The sequence below is a fragment of the Geotrypetes seraphini genome, chromosome 5 (assembly GCF_902459505.1).
Source record: "Geotrypetes seraphini chromosome 5, aGeoSer1.1, whole genome shotgun sequence".
NCBI lineage: Eukaryota > Metazoa > Chordata > Amphibia > Gymnophiona > Dermophiidae > Geotrypetes > Geotrypetes seraphini.
In genome coordinates, this window is record NC_047088.1 from 268,199,452 (window position 1) to 268,217,266 (window position 17,815).

Genomic DNA, 17,815 nt, shown 5'->3' on the forward strand with positions numbered 1-17,815 from the left:
GCCACCCAGAGGGCTTAGATTAAAATAGGTAGCATGGCTAGAGAGGTCACCTCAGTGCTTGCTTGGGAGGGGCTCCAGTTAACCAGCCAGAGATTGAGGTTTGGAGAGGTAAGTCTGAAGTCACCCCAGGAAGTAGGCAGCCATTCAGGACTGTAGCCCAGTCCTTGAAAGGGAACAAGTAACCTGCTGTATCAAGTTACCACATGCTAGTAACTCCCATGGTAAACTGAGCTGCGGAAAAATGCCTTTTAGTTTTAGCAATATGGCTTGAACGTCCCTTTTACCTCTGCTCTCTGGTGATACAAAATACTCCAGTAAATAACTCAACATTCTTATCCATTCCTTAGTCATTTCTCACCTTGATTACTGTAACTCCATATAGCACAGTTACTTACCGTAACAGGTGTTATCCAGGGACAGCAGGCAGATATTCTCACATGTGGGTGACGTCATCTACGGAGCCCCGACGCGGACAGCTTTTCAAGCAAACTTGATTGAAGATTCAAGTTTGCTGTGCTGCACCACGCATGCGTGCCTTCCTGCTCCACTAGAGGGAGCATCCCCTCCTCATGGTCTCCAGTTCATATAACCAGCAAAGAAGCCAACCTCGGGGAGGCGGGACGGTTGCGAGACTATCTGCCTGCTGTCCCTAGATAACACCTGTTACGGTAAGTAACTGTGCTTTATCCCAGGACAAGCAGGCAGCATATTCTCACATGTGGGTGACCTCCAAGCTAACCAAAAAGGGACGGAGGGAAGTTGGCAATTTAAGAAAACAGATTACGCAAAACCGACCGGCCAAACTGGCCATCGCTCCTGGACAGAGTATCCAGGCAGTAATGGGAGGTAAAAATGTGAACCGAAGACCAAGTGGCAGATTTGCAAATTTCCTCGATAGGCGTAGACCTGAGGAAAGCGACAGAAGCTGCCATCGCTCGGACTTTATGTCCCATGACCCGACCATGCAGCGCAAGACCAGCCTGAGCGTAGCAAAAGGAAATACAAGCCGCCAACCAGTTGGACAAGGTGCGCTTGGAAACAGGACGTCCCAACCGATTAGGATCGAAAGACAAAAACAGTTGAGAAACCTTCCGATGAGTGCGTTGAAGATAAAAAGCTAACGCCCTCTTACAGTCAAGGGTATGAAGCGCCACCTCGCCAGGATGAGAGTGGGGCTTTGGAAAAAAACACCGGAAGAACGATGGACTGATTGAGATGGAAATCAGACACCACCTTAGGCAAAAACTTAGGATAAGTGCGGAGAACCACCTTGTCATGATGGAACACAGTAAAAGGTGGGTCCGCTACCAAAGCCTGCAGCTCGCTAATTCGTCGAGCAGAAGTGAGCGCAAGCAGGAAGATCACCTTCCAAGTGAGAAACTTGAGATGAGACTTATCCATAGGCTCAAACGGAGGCTTCATAAGTTGAGCTAGAACTACATTGAGATCTCATACCACCGGGGGAGGCTTGAGAGGAGGATGGACATTCAAGAGACCCCTCATGAAACGAGAAACCAAAGGATGAAGAGAAAGGGACTTCCCATCAAGCTGTTGATGAAAGGCAGCAATTGCACTAAGATGCACTCTAATAGAATTTGTCTTAAGACCGGAGTGAGACAAATGAAGCATATACTCCAGGACCGAGGACACCGGAACCGACAAAGGATCCAGATGATGAGACGAACACCAGGAAGAGAATCTAGTCCACTTCTGAGAAAAGCAGAGTCTAGTCGAAACTTTACGAGAAGCTTCCAAAATCTCTCTTACCGACTGAGACATGCTTGTTCACATAATACATTGCCACCTGATTGTCCGTCCGGACTAGAACCACCCGATCGTGAAGCAGGTGGCGGAAGGCCACAGCGGCCAGATAAATGGCCCGAAGCTCCAAGACATTGATGTGGCAACGACGGTCCTCCGCCGACCACAGTCCCTGAGTGCGCAGCCCGTCCAGATGAGCCCCCCAAGCATACTCCGAAGAGTCCGTGGTTAGGACCTTGTGGTGTGGAGGGGCGAGAAAGAGCAAATCCCTGGAAAGATTGGAAGAGTTGGCCAACCAACGGAGCAAGCGTCTCAAAGAGGGAGTCACCATCACAGGACTGGATATCGAGTCCCGATCCTGACGCCACTGTGAGGCCAACTTCCACTGGGGGATCTGCAAATGCAATCGGGCAAACGGTGTGACATGGACGGTGGAAGCCATATGTCCCAGAAGAATCATCATGCGTTTAGCTGAGACTGAGGACAGCAGAGAAACATGCTGACTCAGACAGATGAGCTTCTCCAGCCGAGGAAGAGGAAGGAACGAACGGAGGCGAACCATGTCCAGCACGGCCCCGATGAACTGTAGGGATTGAGAGGGGCACAACTGAGATTTGGGAAAGTTCACCTCGAACCCCAGATTTTGAAGGAAGTTAATAGTCTGTTGGGTCGCTAAGATAACCCCCTCCCTGGACGGTGCTTTGATCAACCAGTCGTCCAGGTAGGAACACCTGAAAACCTCTGGACTGCAGGGCCGCCGCGACCAACACGAGACACTTTGTGAAGACTCGAGGGGACGAAGCCAGACCAAAGGGGAGGACCCGATATTGAAGATGGTACTCTCCCATCTGAAAGCGCAGAAACCTGCAAAATGCGGGATACATCGGGACATGAGTGTAGGCCTCCTTCAAATCGAGGGAGCAGAGCCAGTCCCCCTCGTCCAGCAAGGGATAAAGAACCGGAAGGGAAAGCATCCGGAACTTCTCCCGCACAAGGTATTTGTTGAGGCGTCTCAAGTCCAGAATCGGGCGCAGGTCCCCGGTCTTTTTCGGAACTAAGAAGTAACGGGAGTAAAAACCCCGCCCCTGTTGAGAAGGGGGGACTACCTCCACCGCCCGCAGGCAAGGAAGAGCCCGAGCTTCCGAGAGAAGGAGGGACAACTGCGCCCGATTGGAAGGACATGCGCTTGGGGGGCTGTCGGGAGGAAACTCCCGAAAGCACAGGGAATAGCCCGAGGAAATCACCCTCAAGACCCATGCGTCCGACGTGATAGTCGCCCAACGAGGGTAGAAAGCTCTGAGGCGGCCCCCGATGGGAAGAAGGCCTGACACCAGTGCGGAGGGGGCCCGCCCCCATCCGCTCACCCCGTCAAAAAGACGGGGAAGGCTTAGCAGCGGCAGGCATCTGGGACTTGGGCAAGGCCCTAGGATGCGCCTGTTGACGTCTGGGCGGCGGTCGGGAGAACGCCGGAGTAGACTTTTGCGGATAACGCCGCGGGAGGGCTCGGTATGGCCTCGACGTGGATGGCTTCGGCTTGACCAGGGAAGCAAACGACTTCTCATGCTCTGAGAGGCGCTTGGTAGCCGCCTCAATGGTGTCATCAAACAGCTCCTTGCCCACGCAGGGGAGGTTAGCCAGCCGATCCTGCAGATTTGGGTCCATGTCGACCAGGCGCAGCCAAGCCAGCCGGCGCATGGCCACCGCAAAAGCAGAGACCCTGGATGATAGCTCAAACCCATCATACGCCGCATGGAACAGATGAAGCCGTAAATTCGAAAAATCCTCCAGTAGCAGGCCAAACGCCCCCTGGCGTGAGGTCGGCAAGTCCATCTGGAAGGTCGTCAACAATCCAATCAGGTGTTTTAAATAGGACGTAAAGGTGAAGGAATAATTCAGCACCCTAGAGGCCATCATAGAGTTTTGATAAAGCCTGCGGCCAAATTTATCAAGGGTCCAGCCCTCTTGACCCGGTGGGACCGCCGCCGAGACACGGGACGGGTGAGATTTTTTAAGGGACGACTCCACCAGCAACGACTGGTGAGACAGTTGCGGACGCTCGAACCCTGGGCAGGGCACCGTACGGTACTTGGACTCCATCTTAGAGGGGACAGCCGTCACCATATAGGGAGTCTCAAGATTTCGAATAAGGGTTTGCCGGAGCACAGGGTTCAACGGCAGCCTAAGGGACTCTTTAGGAGGAGACGGCATGTCCAACTCCGCCAGATACTCCTTCGAATACCTGGAGTCAGACTGGAGGTCCAAGTTAAGCACCCAACCCATGTCCTGAACAAATCGTGTGAAGGAAGGGCGGGACGCCCCCCCTGGCCTCGGTAGGCGACGCTGAACGAGACCGCCTCGGGGCTGAAAAGGATGGGGAAGCCTCCCTCGAGTAGCGAGGTTCCCACTCCGTAGCGCGCTCCAAACCCCAGGAGGCACTCAAAGAGCGCGCAGGGGTCGAGGACCTGCAACGTCTCGAGGAGCCCCTCGGAAACGACGTCGCGGTACGGGGTACTGACCGACGACGGGTCGGGGACCTGTCCCCGGACTCCCTCAGCGAAAGCCTCGAGTCCCGGTCCGGAGCCCCGGACCGAGGGGGAGTGAGCAAATGTCGAGGGTTATCGAGAGACAACTCAGTAACCCTCAGCGGTCCCACTGCACGAGAAGTCGGTGAGCGACCTCGCCTCGGAGGGGAACCTCGGGCCTTCTTAGAAACCCTCAGGATCAAGGTCGCATCGTGCTTTGATCGACGCTTCACCCCGCGGGGGAAGAGCGTCTCGAGGCCCGGGGGGAGGAGTCCGAGGACGAGGACAAACATCGGCATAGGCGCACCTTGGCCTCCGGAGCTCCGATGCGTGACTCAGGCTGGTCCAGCGCACGCGAGGTCGAGGCCAGTTGAAGATGGGCCAGCGCGGCGGACAGCTCCGACGAAATCATCGCCCGGAGCATATCCTGGAACACCGGCACGGGCATCATAGAAGGCATGTCCGGTGCTGTCATGCACTCCACCGAGGGCGACCTCGATGCAGAGTATTCCCTAGTAGCGGAGGCACGACTCAAGGATTTGGAGGACTTCGCCGACGCAACGGGCTGGGAGCTCCCACCAGGCCCAGTCAGCGTTCCCGAGGAAGGCTTCTTCGCCGGAGTAGAACCTGCGCGAGGAAGAGGGGACTTATCCGGAGCCGAGGTCTTCGCCGAGATCTTCGGGGTCGAGTCCCGAGGCGGGGCCGAGGTACCCGAGGCCGAGGTCAAGGCCGGGGCCGAAGCCGAGGCCGAGGTCGAGGGCTGGTTAACCGCAAAAAGATCCGCCATGCGGGCCTTACGTCGACGAAGGGCCCGGTGCTGAAATGTGGCACACCTGGGGCAGGACTCGGTCGGATGATCAGCCCCCAAACAAAGAATGCACCAGCAATGCGGGTCGGTGATGGAAAGGAGACGATCGCACCGGGTGCACTTTTTAAACCCGGTCAAGGGCCCGGACATAAGCAAAAAAAGGCCGCGGCCGACGAGGCCACGCAGCCGCGACAACCCGGGAGCCCCCGGGCTGCAAAAAAGATTGCGAAGGAAAAAAACTCGAACAAAATAACAAACAACATGCGCACAGCGACTCTCCAACACAAAAACAAGAAAGCCATGGTGCTAGAAGGCACGTTAGGGCAGAAACCAAAAAAACCAGGACTTCTTGGCTCCGTGGAAACGAAAGAACTGGAGACCACGAGGAGGGGATGCGCCCTCTAGTGGAGCAGGAAGGCACGCATGCGTGGTGCAGCACAGCAAACTTGAATCTTCAATCAAGTTTGCTTGAAAAGCTGTCTGCGTCGGGGCTCCATAGATGACGTCACCCACATGTGAGAATATGCAGCCTGCTTGTCCTGGAATAAATCAAGGTATAACACAGAAGGAATTCTGATGTTTACAAATTCTTCAAAACGTAGCAGTAAAAATTATATATAAAGTTTAAAAATTTGACCATGCTCATTGGTTGCCCACACCGTATAACATTCAAAATCCTACTTCTCACTCTTAAAACTAGACTTGAACATTCTTCAGCTTTTATCAACAAAATACTTATTCCATATATTCCAGTTTAAAACTTTTTATTAGGAGTTTTTGAGTAATACAAAAAACATAATCAAGAATCACACTGAAATGCATCCATATTTAGTATAACAATAGAATTATCACATTATCACTGGGGAAAAAGCTGATCATGAAGCAAGAAATAGCACAACAGTGCGAGAGAAAGGAAGGGAGAGGGAAGGAAGAGGTAAGAAAGGAAGAAAACAAAATCGAAAGATGAAGTGTGGAATGGTTGATAACACACATTAATGAGCCTTTTCAAGATATTTCCAAGGCGAGGTAGGGATCTTAGAGGGAAGATGTGAAATGCAGCGCTTTTCAATGACATATTGTTCATGTTTATTATACATACACAGTGAATTCCACCAGAACGTATAGTCCAGATGTGAAGCCGATTTCCAATTCCGAAGGATATGCATAATAGCAATGGCAAACATAGTGTCTATCAGTTTTGTCGGGCAGTCTGTGTTGACAAAGCAAGGATGTTGAGAACGTAGCATAACAATGTCAAAGGAGATATCTGATTGACAGGTTGTAACAGTTTTAATTGTCTTCCAAATGCTGTCCCAGAAAGGACGAACAGCAGAACAATGGAATAGCATGTGATCCAAGGTCCCATCAGTGGTCTGACAATGCCAGCAGGTAGGAGTAGGTCTCAGTTTCGCCCTCCACATGCGATGAGGTGTCCAATTTGCTTGCCACATCACAAAATAAAGGGATTGGGAAACCCTGGAGGACAGTAGTGGGCGATTAGTCCTCGTCCAGTAGAGGGACCAGTTAATGTTCAAGAAGGATGATGATATCATCGATTTCCAGTGAATCATATCTTGACAGGAGAAAGTGTATTTATAGTCTCTCATAATATTATAAAACAAAGAAACCGCTTTCCCTCCGCATAGTGCCATATTGTTCCAAGTGTGGAGTGAAGACTTGGAAGAAGGAGGCGTCAGGGAGGAAAGCACAGAAGATATGGTCGAAGTCAAAATCAACCACTGAGAGTAAGTATTCGCAAGGGAAGGAAACTGAGTACAGAAGGAGGCATAAGTCATTAACTTGTTATTATGCAGGAGTTGATCTACAAACCAAAGGCCTGTCTTTTGCCATTTTTTCCAAAAGAACATTTTACTATTATGTTTTAATCTGGGATTGTTCCAAATAGACATTGTGATATTACTAGATAACGGGGAGTCTGTCATGGCATCCAGACGTCGCACCGCCTGTTGAGTTGCACTTAATAAACCATATTTCTTCAAAGGGGTAGGAATAAGCATGGTACAGAAAGAATGTAAGGGAAAAGGATAACAGATATGAATTTCCAGTTCCAACCAAGGAGGTAGATCCAAGGGGAAGTGATCTCGTGTCCAATGAGCTCCATATTTAGCCAGTGAAGCCAAATAATAGAGGTAGAAATCAGGTAAGTTCATACCCCCTCGTTCCTTTGAGGCACGTAATTTGGTGAGAGCAATTCGGGGTTGTTTATTATTCCAGAGAAAACGCAGTAAGTTCCTATCAATCCAAGAGAAGATCGATTGTTTACACAGTGATGGTAGCATGGATAAAATATAAGTAATTCGAGGCATAAGATTCATCTTGATCGAAGCCAGGCGACCCCACCATGACAGATACAGGGGGGACCAGGTGGTCAGAGTTTGTTGAATGAGAGATTTAATCTTAGCAATATTAAGATCCATAATAAGGGAGGGATCTTTATCTATCAAAATGCCCAAATACTTGACTGGTGAGGTAGCCCAATGAAACGGAAAGTGAGCTAGATCCGTTTGGGAAATTAAATCATTCAATGGAAAAAGCTCTGATTTTTCCCAATTAACCAAGTATCCGGATAGGTATGAGTATTCTTTAATAATAGTGATAAGAGCTGGGAGAGAAGATGTGGGATTACGAATGAATAGAAGGACATCATCGGCATAGGCCGCTAATTTGATTTGTCGATGATTGGATGGGATACCTTCAATGTGAGTGGATTGCCGTATGGCTAAGAGGAGGGGTTCTAAGGCGAGATTGAACAATAGTGGAGAGAGGGGACATCCCTGTCTAGAACCACGATGCAGAAAAAATTTGTTGGAAAGAGAATTATTAATCAGAATCCTAGATGCTGGACACATATATAATGTTTTAATCCAATCAATAAAATAATCACCAAAATTATACCACCGAAGAACCCGTAGTAGGAAAGGCCATTCTACACGATCAAAGGCTTTTTCAGCATCTATGGCCAGTCCGACTACCGGTTCCGAGGATGACTTAGCAAAGGCATTAATATGGTGAAAAAGTCGCAGATTGTCTCCTATGTAGCGTTGTTGGATAAAGCCTACTTGGTCTACATGGATTAGGTCAGCAATAACATTGTTCAACCGGGTAGAAAGTATTTTAGCCAAAATTTTTTAATCCAAATTCAAAAGAGAAATTGGGCGATAATTTTTAACCAGGGTTGGGTCTCTATCAGGTTTAGGGAACACTACAATAGTAGCTTCTGCGAAATTATATTGTTTGTCGGGAGAGGTATGAATAAAGTTATAATATTGTAAGAGGTATGGGGCTAGAAGGGCGCTAAATTTTTTATAAAATTCGTTGGTAATTCCATCTGGGCCGGGGGCTTTATTTTTCGCTATGGATGTTATAGCTGAACTGATTTCATCTACAGAGATGGGATGTTCTAGTGTAGTTTTGGCTGAAACTGTTAATTGCGGGTGACTTAACTTGTTTAAAAATGAGTCAAAGTCAGGGGTAGGTGTTGGAAGATCAGAGTTGTAAAGATGAGAATAGAATAGCTCAAATTGGTCTTTGATAGATTCATCGTTGGTGACTAGTTGACCTGAGGAAGTACAGATAGATGATATAGTAAATCTTTTAGACTTCGTTTTAAGGTAATTAGCAAGTGGTTTTCCCATAGTATTGTCCCCGATATAATGCCCGGAGGCCATTACAAATAAATCTTGCCTAGCCCTGTAAGATGATAGAGAATTATATTCATATTTGAGTTTTAATAATTTATAATAAGTAGAGGGATCATGAATATGATTCGCCATATGTTGCAATTCCAGTTGTTTGATGGAGGATTCTAATTCTTTTTCTTTTTTCAAAGTGAGTTTTTTCTTCCAGGCCGAGAATTTAATCAGTTCACCTCTCAACGTGGCCTTATACGCTTCCCATATAATTGAAGGGCATACCTCAGGGTCTTTGGTATTAATATCAAAGAATTCAACAGTAAATGCTCTAATTTTATCCATGACATCATCATCTATCAGAAGATGGTTGTTTAATCTCCACGAGGGAGGAGAGATCGATGGTACAGAGGCGAGGAGGTACAAGGAGACAGAGGCGTGATCAGTGAGATTGATAGGATGTATGGTAGTAGCAGTGAGGAGATGAGTGAGGCTAGAGGACACAAGAAAGTAATCTAATCTTGTGTAAGTGTTATGCGGAGGTGAAAAGTGAGTGAATTCTTTGCCCTTGGGGTTAAGTAATCTCCACGGATCAAGGAGAGAAAAGTTTTTTATAAGGCTATGTAATTCAAGGTATGTCTTGGATTGAGAGGGTTTGCAAGAAGAGGATCTGTCTAAGACTATATCTTGAATTTGATTGAAATCACCTCCAATGATCAAAGATTTGGAAGAGAATTCAAGCAAAACAGATTGAATGTTTCTGAAAAATTCTGGATGATCTGAAACTGGTGCGTATATATTTAGAAAGACATACTCCACAGAATGTAGTGCAACATGAGCTAGGCACCACCTGCCCTCTGCATCCGCTTTTTGTGATAATATAGTGAGAGGCATGGAATTCTTAAAAAAGATAGAAACCCCATTTTGTTTTTTATTAGGGGCGGGTGAGAACACATGAGATGTATAACCTTTGATGGATAGTTTGAGAACGGATGCAGAGGGAAGGTGTGTCTCCTGAAGGAAAATAACATCTGGATGCTTAGCAATTAAATTAACCATCTTTTTGCGTTTAATTGGGTGATTAAGCCCATTGATATTGTATGTTAGGATATGGAGATCAGCCATAGCTAAAACACAATAATAAAATAGCTGCATATTCGCCATCCCTAAGCAAGGGATGTTGAATCAGATAAATATCAGACATGAGTACAGCAGCACCATTCCACACAGAAGTAACAGGAGAGAGAAGGCAAGTAAGAAAATAAAAGGAGAGAAAGGAATCAGCATTCCATACACAAGGCATACTTGGAAATAAGAGCATGCACATGTGTATCATACAAATCACAACGTATGGGTGAACCTGGGTATCAAAGAGCAACCCAAGGAGCATTGAACCGCTCCACACCAACAGCAGAAATCAACATCAATTATTCCCTAGAAATAAAAAGAGCCAGGGAAAATGCAGACATCTCAGGTCATAGCATTTTGAATGGAGTCCAAAAAAGATTTCAGGTCCGCCGGTTCCAAGTAAGAAGTAGTGTGGTTATTGTAGGTCACCTTCATTTTAGCTGGATATAGAAGTCCATATTTGGCCCCGAGATCTTTCAGTTGTTGACGGTAAGATAAAAACTCTTTCCGTTTCAGTGCAGTAGATTTAGCGACATCAGGAGCTATGAAAAATTTCTTACCCTGAAAGAGCAGTTGAGGATGCGTTTTCGCTGCATTTATTATTTGTAATGCATGTTGGAATCTTAATATTTTCGCCACAATGGGCCGTGGCTTGGTGAGATGCATCGAGGTGTGTGAGGGGACACGATGGGCCCGTTCTATTTCTAGCGGGACTGCAAACGACAAACCAAGCGATTTCGGTAGAAACTCTGTTAGAAAGGAAATGGTATCTGACCCCTCCGCTGCCTCCGGTATCCCAATGATACGAATATTGCTGCGTCTGCCTCGATTCGACAGGTCTTCCAAGTCGCGCTGCAGCGTGATCAGCAGTTTGTCATGTTTTTCCAGCAGCGTGCATTTCATAGTTAAGGAAGATGTTTGCTCTTCAAGGGCGTCTAATCGGTGTCTGGCATCAACGAACTGATCATTTAAGGCCTCAATTTCAGCTCGTACCGATTTTGTTGCATCAACCTGTTCCTGCATGATTTTCTTGAAGGAGCGCATTTCTTTAATGAGAATGTCTATTTGCGTCTCCTCGTGTTTTGCCGCCATTTTGTCAGGAGAGCCGGTTTCAGTTTTAGGCCGCTTACCGCTGGGCGGGATCGGGGTCGCGTCTCCTTTAATAATTTTTGGCGGAGTCATGTAGGGACTGAAGCAGGACCGAATAAAGAAATTTTAAAACCAGCGTGTTAGGGAATGGTCACAATAAGCTTGTAATCTGGCGTCAGTGTGGAGGAGCTACTACTCCATGCGACTACTCTCCGTGATCGGCAGGCTCCGCCCCCCCTTATTCCATATATTCCATTGAGAACATTAAGATCAAACCTCCAAAATCTCCTTGTTTGTAATCCTTTCAATCCACCAAATTGTTTATGATACAAATTTTAAGTTTATTTAAAAATTTGATTTGATCGCAAAATCATAATCCAATGCGATTTACAAATTACGATAAAATTGGGGTAAAAAGAAAAACACATTGATCAAACCAGACAGTTAATACAACTTTTGACCAACCAAATACAAAAGGTAAAAAGAAAAAAAAAGGATTAAATACAATTTGTAAACATAAAAAGGGCAAAGGTACAACACGTAAAACAATCTTCTCTGTCATAGCTCCTTCCTTATGGAACGAAATGCCTCAGAATCTTAGACAGGAATCTTCCATAACAAAATTCAAATCCAAACTGAAAACGTTCCTGTTTAAGGACACTTTCAACACATGAGAATAAACATTTCATATCAAGAAAACATTCATTTTTCCCAACCTTTTGCATTTCTCCTCTTCTCTCCTTTTTTAATTTTTCTTAACAATATAATTTATTCTTATCCCTCTTGGCTTCATGTTAGTTAATCAAGTATGGTCTATGTACGTCTTTTAATTTTTGTACATAGTTTTTACTTTCATAACCAGTTTTATTGTAACCGTTTAGATATGTTTTCATAGACAGTTTAGCAAGAAACTAATAAACATGAAAACTTGAAACTTGATCTTCCTGAAGCTGTAAATTCAGCTGTTTTTCTCCCTGAAATTTCTCTCTTCTCTACACATTATTCCCTCCACCAATTTTTTACTTGTAACACTTTACAGTTCGAAAAACAAACGCTCTCAGTCCTACCCCCATTGTAATGCAACCTTCATACATTCTGCTCTATTTAAAGCACTTGTGAATGTGAACTGCATGGATTTGCCCAGACAAAACAAAAGGGACTAAAAAAAACAACAACAAAAGCTTAACAAACTGCCAGGATTCATCCAGCATTACTAAGTTTTTGAAATTTTATTAAAATTAAAAGCATATATAAAAAATATGCATGTGGAGGGTCATAATAAAAAAAAATCTAAGTCCCCTTTTGGCCTAAGGCCCTAAACATCAAAAGTAGAAGCAGGGAAAATGTCCATTATCAAAAAAAAACATTCAAAAAGAGGTTTTTCTTCTACGTCCAGACCACCACTACGTCTACACTAACAACATATAATCAACCTAAAAAAGCTTAAGTCCCAAACGCCCAACACAAGAGCTTTTAGGCGAAGGAGACAATCCTTTGCCTAAAAGCTGGATTCTGTAACCAGTGTCTGTCAAAAACACCGGTTACAGAATCCACCCCCCCCCCCCGACAAGATCAGGGCAAAAGGGAGCTCAAGCCCTCTTGCCCCAGCAAGCCGCGAACCCCCCCCCCAACATCGAGGCAAGAGGGAACCCAAGCCCTCCTGCCCCGGCGAGCCCCTGACCCCCCCAAGATCCTTGCAAGAGGCAGCCCAAGCCCCTGCCCGATCTTGTAGGGGGGGAGTGACCGCATTGTGGGAGGGGAGATAGCCAATCTCTCTTGCCGCGATAACGATCCGAAATGCAGCGGTTGACGGTACTTTGGTCTCGTTATCGCAGCAGGAGAGATTGGCTATCTTCCCTCCCGCAATGCGATCACCCCTCTACCCGAACTGCCACAAACCGCAGCAGGAGAGATTGGGTATCTCTCTTGCCGCGGATCACAGCAGTTCGGGTAGAGGGGTGATCGCATCGCGGCAGGGGAGATGAGCCATCTCTACTGCCGCAATGGTTGCGGTGGGGGGGGTGGGTAGGTTGCTGGGCCGCTGAGCTGATCCTGCCAACTGCCATCAGCTCAGCGGGCCCTTTTGCAGCACTTATACCAGTTTGACTTGGTCTAAGTCAAAATGTATAAGTGCCGACTAGGCAACCTGTCAAAAGGAAAAATTATGCTCTTACCTGTTAATTTTCTTTCCTTTAGACGCAGCAGATGAATCCAGAGACCAATGGGTTAGCACACATCTACCAGCATGTGGAGATAGAGAAACTGATTAACAGGTGGTCCTATTGGCTGGCACACCTCCTGCATCTTCAGTATTGCTCCTTGCCCAAGCATCAGTAACCATCAATATGCTTAGCATGTAAAAAAGCTTCTTTTCCATAACAAATTTCAAAAGGTAATAATTGCAAATACAACTATCAATAATAACAGACTTTGAAAGTTGCAAAAGAAAAAAACCGACAGTCAATATCCAGAAAGGGTGGGGCTCTGGATTCATCTGCTGCGTCTACAGGTAAGAACATAATTTTTCCTTCCTTAGCAACAGCAGCAGATGAATCCAGAGACAAGCAATCCTCAATCTGGGTGGGAAGCAAACGCCGCCTCCGCAACAACCAAAGCACTAAACGCAACCTCCGCATGCACCCCCATATCCAACCGGTAATGCTGAGATAAAGCACTCTCGGAAGACCAAGTAGCCGCGAGACAAAACTCCTCCAAAGAAAAAACCTCTGCACTGAGTCCAAGTAACCGCCATTGCTCTGGCTGAATGGTCATGAAGTTCTTCCATCAAGTAAGCATAAAGAATGTCCTCCTGGACCATTCGAGCAATGGAGGCTTTGGACGCTGCCATACATTTATCGCATACCTTGAAAAAGAGGTGATCTAAATGACTAAAAGTCGTTAAAACCTACAGATTGCGGAGAATGCTAAGCACTTTTAAAAGATGCAGTGATGAAAAGCTCGCCTCCCCATTCCTCCTCCCAGGAAGAAGGAAGGAAAAGTGAGAGCGGCATAAAAGAAAGGATGACACCACCTTAGAAACAAATTGTGGTATTGTCCGAACTGACACCCAGAATTTGTAAATCAGAAATAAGAATCGCTGCCGTACAAGGCCTGCAACTCAGAAAACCGCCGAGCTGAAGCCATGGCCACAAGAAACACCGTGTTCAACGTCACAGCCTTTTAGAGTCTCAAAAGACAAGGTTGAAATGAAGTCTTCTGTAAACTGCAAAGAAGTACCTTAAGACTGTACTCCGGACAGGGCTTAAGAGGTGTACAAATATACTGTACTCCTTTTTAGGAACTGAACTACATGAAGCTGAGAAGTAAGCGAAGAGCGAAATACCTAGTCCTTATAACAAGCTAAAATTGCACTTGAAGCTGAAGAGAATTGAATGCTAAGCCCTTAGCAATATGCTTGTGCCAAAAAAGAAAGAATATAAATCATAGAACTCTGGAAGGGTGTCAATGTTGAGAAGTATCCAAGAAAGGAAAAGCCGAAGCATAAGCCACAGGTGACGACTTGGAGAAGAGAAGAAATAACCTGCTTCACATAAACTTTACACATCAGCCATGACTTTTCAAAAGATAGGTCGTAATACCAAAATAGGACGAATATCCATGTTGATCGACCCCTAGGTGAGTAAATCCGGAGATACCAGGAATCTCAACAGTTCAGCAGTCGAAAGACTCATCAGATCCGCATAGCAAGGATGGCGCAGCCAATCCAGAGATTCTCTAATTAATGTGCCCTGAAAGTGAGCTTGAGATGGCAAATCCATCCAATCATCAGCCAGGGGAAACACTTAAAAAGAGAAACCAGAGGCGAGAAAGAAGCAACGCTGCTACCGCCTCTGACTGCCACTCCCTGCGTCTGCTGAAGAAGCTAGGAAGCGTTGAATTTCGAGACGAGGCCATGAGGTCTAGTTCTAGGAGATGTCATCTTTATACAAAGAGCTGGAACGCCAGAGCAAATAGCTCCCAATTTCCAGGATGTAGAAGATTTTACTACTACTACTATTTATTATTTCTAAAGCGCTGAAAGGCGTACATAGCACTGTACATTTTAACATACAATAGACGGTCCATGCTCAGATTTTGTGATGAGAAAGTATATTTAACCCCTTTTCCTGTCCTGTAAAATGATGCGCTGACAGAAGAGGAAGATGAGATTCCACTCACTGAAGTAGAACCATTACTTTACTCTCCAACTGAGTACATCACGTACTTTCCTGGCTGTAGAAAAATACCACTATCATAACACTATCCTAAAAGACTTTTATCGTCATTCCGGAAGAATGGTCTGAAACTCCTGAAACGGTAGCCTGACCATGCTTCAGTCCAGAAGAATGAACGAGTACTGAGGCTCCTCTTAATACCAGACTCCTTGCGCTGAGGATTGAAGGCACTGAACTCCCCCAACCCGACAGCCTGGGATGTTTGGTGACTTTGAGCCAGTCAAGCAAAGACCGAGGCATGCCTTTGAAAAGATTAATCTTGCTGAGCCACCAAATTATACTGAGTGATGCTCGAGGAGCCTACAAGATACTACAATTGGAGCCTTGAGATACTGGGAACCACTGGAACAAAAGCGACTGCTGTAACATTTTCATGTGAAAGCAAGCCGAAGTTCCCAGTGTACAATTCTGGGGTTCAAAAAGGGACTGGATGGCTTCCTGGAAGCGAAGGGGATAACAGGGTACAGAGAGAGGTTTACCTTACAGGACATTAAGCGAACAGGGTATGGACATTTTAGGTTAGGTAGGGAACACTTTCAGGTCATGGATCTGGGGAGCCGCCGCGGGAGCGGACTGCCGGGCACGATAGACCCCTGGTCTGACCCGGCAGAGGCAATTCTTATGTTCTTATGTCACCACCATAGATCCTAGAACCTGTACAGAATCCCGTACTCTTGTTCTTGGTGACTGAAGAAGGCAAACCTGAGACTGTAATCTGTCGCCCCAGTCTCTGGGAAGAAACACATTCCTCTCTTACGTGAACAACATCCCCTGATATTCCAATAATTAGTACAGGAGAAAAGAGCTCTTTGGAAATTTGAAGATTCACATCCAAAGAATTGAAGAAAATAAGTTCAAATAAAAGAAATTACCCATTTGTGTCTGACAAATTGACATGGCTGGAAGACATCCAAATCAAGAAGTCGTCTAAGAAAGAAAGTACCTGAATCTCCTGTTTGCGCCAAAACGCCAGGTCCAGGACAAATATCAAGAAATCATCTAAGAAAGAAAGTACCTGAATCTCCTGTTTGCGCCAAAACGCCAGGTCCAGGACGAATATCAGGAAGTTCTGTTTCACACAGCGAGTGGTGGACACCTGGAATGCTCTCCCAGAGGAAGTAATTGCAGAATCCACCGTTCTAGGATTTAAGGGTAAACTAGATGCACATCTCCTTAAGAGTGGCATAGAGTGATATGGGTAAGGGTAAATTAGATGCACATCTCCTTTGAGAAGCATACAGTGATATGAGGACTAAAACTATGCCGAGGTACACCTGGCGAGGCCTCCGCGTGTGCGGATCACTGGACTTGAAGGACCCAGGGTCTGATCCGGAGATGGCAATTCTTATGTTCTAAAATTTTCATGGAGCCGTGGCTAGGCAAAATGGCATATGCCAAAACTGATAGCATTACTCGATGAGAGCTAAGCGAAGATAGTGCAAATTCGGTGTTCATAGGGAAATTGTAAATATTTTCACAGTTTTTCTCCAGAAATGTCTAACTCTGAGAAACTAATTTACCAGAATGAGATCTGACCAATTCCCCCGTCTTAGGCACTATGAAGTAAATGGAATAACTTCCCTTAATTCCGGAAGAACTAAAACTACTGTCCCAAGTACCAATAACACTTAAATGGGGTCTCGCACGAACGTAACCTTTGGAAGCTCAATACATGGTCACTCCAAGAAAGAATCTGAAATGAGAGGAAGATTCAAAGTTGCAAGCATCCTGAAAAATGCTCAAAGCCTCCCGATCTGACATCATAGTGTCTCCCCCACTCACGAGAAAGCATTTAGAGTTACCAGAGGAAGTGAAGACCCGTTCAGAATGAAAAGCAGACAGTCGGGGAACGGCTGGCAAGAGCTGTAAATTCTGGAAGAAAGGAACTTTCCAAGAAAAAAATCCAGCTTTGCAATGTAAGATGGAGTATGTTGGAATTCTGAAAACAGTGCTAACTCCATGTAATGTTAGCCAAAAACTGACTGCATTTAAAGTGAAGACATACTAGACGTAATCTAGAAGCTGCATTGATCGCCCCATGGGAAACAATCTGCACCCTAATTGTTATCAGATTCCTTTGGGATATATTACCTGCTGGCATTCAAATTTGGGAAAAGGTAAAACTTCGGCTTTAGAAGGTTATTTCATTGTCCTTCTCTTTTACTTTTTTTAGTTCAGTATTCTGCTTTTTTTAGCAAAGTCAGTTTAGGCAATAGTGTAGCCTTTAGAGCAGTGTCCCGCAAACTTTGTCAAGCTGCAGCACAGTAAACATAGTGGCTGCAGCTCGAGGCATCCTGGAAGTGCGTGACATCATCACGTCAACATCCGTACAAAGGCCCTCCAGACGGGCCCTGAGCTGCCAGTGGGTGGTGCCAGCAGGGAAGATGCGCGGAGAGAAGGAGAGGCACTGGTGCCGGCTGATTGCCTACAGGACGTGCCTCTTGAAGTCAGCCTGCAACGGTGCCTTTCCTTCTCCCCAGCAACTCACGGCACACCTGAAATTTCAGAAGACACACTGCTTGGAGCAGGGGTGTCCAACCTTTTGGCTTCCCTGGGCCGCATTGGCCGGAAAAAAAATTTCTGGGGCTGCACAAACACTAACACTAGCCAATGAGCCAAAAA

The 17,815-nt window shown here is 46.1% G+C and overlaps 1 protein-coding gene across 3 annotated transcripts in view; it reads right to left on the reverse strand.

The window, feature by feature from the left end:
* Window positions 1-17,815, reverse strand: part of DNAJB2 (DnaJ heat shock protein family (Hsp40) member B2) — a 246,423-nt gene that overhangs the window by 198,390 nt on the left and 30,218 nt on the right. The window lies entirely within an intron of this gene.